This window comes from Myotis lucifugus, unplaced genomic scaffold, assembly GCF_000147115.1.
Source record: "Myotis lucifugus unplaced genomic scaffold, Myoluc2.0 scaffold_9, whole genome shotgun sequence".
Classification (NCBI taxonomy): domain Eukaryota; kingdom Metazoa; phylum Chordata; class Mammalia; order Chiroptera; family Vespertilionidae; genus Myotis; species Myotis lucifugus.
The window spans coordinates 8,950,067-8,954,746 of record NW_005871057.1 but is presented as its reverse complement, the minus strand read 5'-3'; the positions used below and the strand labels follow the sequence as shown (position 1 = coordinate 8,954,746).

Below are 4,680 nucleotides of genomic sequence, written 5' to 3'. Positions count from 1 at the left end.
CCCAGGCATGGGTAGACCCGAGGGGGGAAGGTCCAGCAGGGGCACTATCTGCAAGAAGGCAGGGGCTCCTGTGTGTGTGTTTGTGTGTGTATGTGTATGTGTGTGTGTGTTTGTGTGTGTGTGTATGTGTGTGTGTGTGTGCCATCAGACGACATCGTACAACTGAAATCCACGGGTGTGCTTGCGTGGCTTCGAACGTACACACAGGGAGCACACTGTCGGGCACTGAGATTTCTGCCAAGTGACCCACGTCTGGAAGACTCACTATGGCTTTTTGCCTGGTGACTCAGGCCTGTGTATCACATTGTATGCTCAGCTGAGATTCTGGTTACACCCACAGTATAATAGACCTTGTTGGTTTTTAAATAAACAGTCGTCATAGGGCACATATGAGGGACGGTATCCTAAAACTTTGTGGAGGTCTAGCAGCCTGGGTTTCTTGTATCCAAAATGCTGCATCACTAGATCCAAAGCCTCCGGCCCCTCTGGCTTCCTGGGTAACGACTGTCCCTACTTTATCTATTGGTCCCAGGAGCAATTGGGAAATTCTCTGGATGGGCTGATTCTGTATAGTTGTGGTGGGTGGGGAAAGTAAAATCTGTATTTTTCTTGTGCAGTCTGCATCAACCACTCCTGGGATGACTAAGATCCCCTGTAACGAGGTGGAGCTCCATCCTAATATTAAATCTACAGTTCCCTCAGGCAGCGGCCCAGACACACCCCTTAGGAATGCCTACGACTTGGAAGACTGTGGTTAGTATTGTGTGGGTCGTTGAATGGAGGTCCAATCCTGCACTGCCTGGAGTTGCCCTGAAAAGGTAAATGACTGATTGAAATTTTCAGAGGAGTTGAGGGTTGATGCCCCTATTATTGCAGGGGCCTGGGGCTGACCCCCTCTCAAGTTTCCCAATTGAGGTGATGGGATAAAACCTCCTTGGGAGCGGTTTGTAGAATTAAAAGCCGACCATTTCTATGGTATTTTGATCTACATTCTTTGCCCAATAGAATCCTTTCTGACATCGGGGACAAACAATTTTTGGAGCATCAATATTGTTCCCTGAATTATTTCCAGACGTTGAGGAGCTTGCCATCTGGCCTGGGTGTCATTATTTTTATTTGTGCATTCTCTGCTAAAGTGCCCAGGTAAGCCACAAGAGTGTCAGTTCGTACTTCTTTTATTACCTGTATTATTGCTGGCTTGTCCTATGCCCTTTACATATTGAGGGTATCTCTCCCCCTTGAGGGCTGCAGCTATAGCTACAACACAGTGGTTTTTATTTATTTATTTATTTAGTTAGTTAGTTAGTTAGTTAGTTAGTTATTTTTGTCTAAATGTTTTTATTTGAAACAAATGGATGCACCAAGCAAGCGCTTACTTTTCCCACTCCAAATTATATCAGAGCAAATTAGGGGCATACATTATTTTGTAGGACAGTTCCAATCGGTGAACATCCTTGTACTCACTGTGGTTGGGTTTCCTTTACTCGTAAGCAAGCAGTCATTCCTACACAAAATATTAACCCAAAAGTATTAACGTCACATAAAAGGAAGTGGTCTTAAATTCATTTATGGGGCAGTATGTTTTATAAATGCCAAAAGCTGGGAGATGCATAAACACAACCCACTCTTTAATAAAAGTAAATAGTTCAAAGTAGAATTTGCCATTCCCCCTTTCTGCTGTAAGAAAAAGTATTGCTGGGATCTGACCCCAGATTTGGTTTTTATCTGGCCCGTTTACAAAGTGTTTGCCCATATAACTTGCATCATTATGGTTATGGGTAATAGTCCATTCACTGTGAAGAGTTGTAGCTATTCCTTCCTCGTCTTTTTGCCTTCATGCTCATGTTCCTTGGGGCGGCTGCTAACTGAGGGTCTTTCAGAGCCACCATGCTGTTTGGCTTCCTCCAAGAACTTGTCCAAACCAAAAGGATCGTCCTCAAACTGAACTGGTCCTTCTCTACCTCTTTGCTGACGGTCTGAACCAGAAAACTCCTTTTTGGGAATGAACCTGTTGGTCTGTATCCTGGCTTCTAGGTCATCAACATACATGTCCTTATCCAGATTTTTACTGGGCCTGGGTAATATGCTGTGCCATATCTTTACCACCTCTCCAGACTTGATCATAGACATTGTAAATTTCATCTCCTCCACCTGCAATACCACTGTCCATGCCCTTGGATTGGTTGAACAGCCTTTGGTCATATGGAACTTCATTGGAAGTCCGAGGATTGGACACACCAAGAGCAATGACCTCACTGATGTCGCGATTTTCATTTCTCTGCAGTTTCGACCTCTTATCAGGCGCTACCCTGGAAATTTTCCGGTCATGCTGTCTCTCTTTCCGCCTGTCATGCCGAATGTCATCCCTCTCACATGCCTCCTCATCCTCTTTTTCCACATGCATTTTTTTCTCAGCTCTTCTCTCTCTAGCCTTCTGGGCCATTTCTCTCAGTTCCTCTTCATGTCACTCTTTTTCTTTTTGAGCCATCTTTCTCTCTACTTGGGCACGCATTCCCACAGCTTCATGAGCCTTCCGATCAGCAGAGTAGAGGGCTTTAGCCAGTTTAGCAAAATTTTCATTGATGTGAACTGTCTGCAATCCTCTTCCATCAGCAGCCAGACGTTTGTCTAATGGAATTGTATAACCCTTTGCATTTTTCCAGTTTGAAATACACAGAGGAATCTTGCACTCTTGTTGTGCCTTCACAGTCATCTTTCGGCTAGGAGAATGCATGACAGGTGCCTGAGGAGAAGGTGGTCCTCGGGGAATTTCCTTATTTATCTTGAACCTTGGAGGATGCATTGGATCTTTCTGTATTTCCACCATACGAATAACCCTCTGTTTTGCTCCAGAGTTGAAAGCCATACCTTGCTGAGATGGTGTGTATGGGAGAAACTGAACTGGCATGGCAGCAGCAACCTTCTGTGATACAGATGTTTCTAAGGACACCCTTGTCTTCTCTGTTATCTCTGTAATAGCTTCTTCATCAGGTCTTTGCAGGTCTGAGTCATCTGCATTCATGACCTCCTTGGGAACCTGGTCAGTGTACTTGCTAAAAATGACCTTGTTTTTTGACTGTCCTTGCCGAGCAATTGCATGATACTCAATTTTTCCTTCAGCGTCCACCTGAATGGCCAGTGCATTGGACATTTGTTTCTTTCGTCCCATATCCAGTGGATACTGGGCCACATGGATCTCTGGAAAAGCACCTCCACCTCCAAAGTCCTCTACTAACCGAGGTACCCAGCCTTGCCTGTACCCATACGGGGGAGGTCCTCTTCGGGAGGCGACCAGTGAGGTCTGCCGTGATCTCTGGGATCTTGCCTTTTCTTCAGCCTCAAGCTGGTCCTGAGACACCTGAGTAGGTGCAGGTAAAAAACTGGGGAGCGCCATCATCTTCTGCTTGTTTTCAGCGCCCACGACAGCACCGTGGGCAGCACACTGTTTTATAAAATCATTTATAGTTCCCGTTCTGAGAATCAGCCTTAATAAAGCCTGCCAGGTATTTTTAGCATTTTCAAAAGCCAGTTGTTTGATTGGCATATCGGCTGCCTCGTCATTAGTGATTACTCTCTTGACTGCTTGTATGAGGCAAGAAAGAAAATCCTGATATGCTTCCTCGACCTTATGTTTAACCTCTGTAAGGGTCATTGTTTTTCCTACTGTACAAGGTAGGGATTTTCAGGCATTTACTGCACCACTGGTTACTTTAATAAGTGCCTCTTTGGGCATATACATTTGCTCCTGATCCGTGATATAATCACCTTCTCCTAATATCATGTCTAGGGTTATTCCTCCTCTGAAATTTGTGCTAGTGGCTACAGCTCTCTTAGCAAGCTTTTCAAATTCAGTTTTCCATAATAAGTAATCGCCTCCTGAGAGACTGGCTTTACAAACCCGTGACCAATCATAAGGAGTCATCCATTGACTGCCTAGGGCTTCACAAAGTTTTGTGTGTAAGGAGTTAGAGGTCCATATTCAGAGCTGGCCAATTTTAATTCTTTAAGTATTTTGTAAGGTATAAACTCCTAGGTGGGGTTTTCGTGCTCACCAAACTCATTCTCATATGCATCTGGGAAGCAGAGTGAGAAGTCAAGATCTCCATTAGCTTCAGCTTTTCTTATCGCCCTTTGAAATTTAGACATGGAGCTCATAGGAGCCGGAGCACCTGACTTAGGCTTCCTTTCTAATGTACGGAGCCTCTTTTGAATGGGGGGGGGGGTGGCTCTCTCCTCTCTTCCGACTGGAAAGGACCAAGGGTCATGTTTGTGTTCCAGCCTGCTAGAAAACTGAAATGATACCATGCTTGGGAAATTTCTAATAATACCAAGAGAACATAGAGTTATAAGTCCTTTCATAATTTCTCCTTCTTCCCCAGAGAAAACTAATACAAAGAGCAATAAATGAAGTCAAAGGCAAGCACTGAAGGAGGAGGAGATTGCTTTATTTTTATCAGTGGAAGAGCAAAGGGTGTTGCTTGAGTTTAATCCAAATGGTGGCATTGGCCCAGGAAGATCAGGAGAGGCAATTAATTCAATATTATTTACTTACTATTTTTTAAAGGCTAAGGTGTTAATTTAGCTGGTGATTTCAGGGTCAGACGCTGTACAAATATAAACACATTAAATCACCTAGGCTGGGGAACAGGGAAGGCTAACTAAGGAGGCCCAAAGAAAGCC

At 44.3% G+C, this 4,680-nt stretch overlaps 1 pseudogene; it reads right to left on the bottom strand.

The window, feature by feature from the left end:
- Positions 1-1,809: 1,809 nt before the first annotated feature.
- LOC102439702 lies at positions 1,810-3,394 on the bottom strand (annotated as a pseudogene).
- Between the last annotated feature and the right edge of the window lie 1,286 nt (positions 3,395-4,680).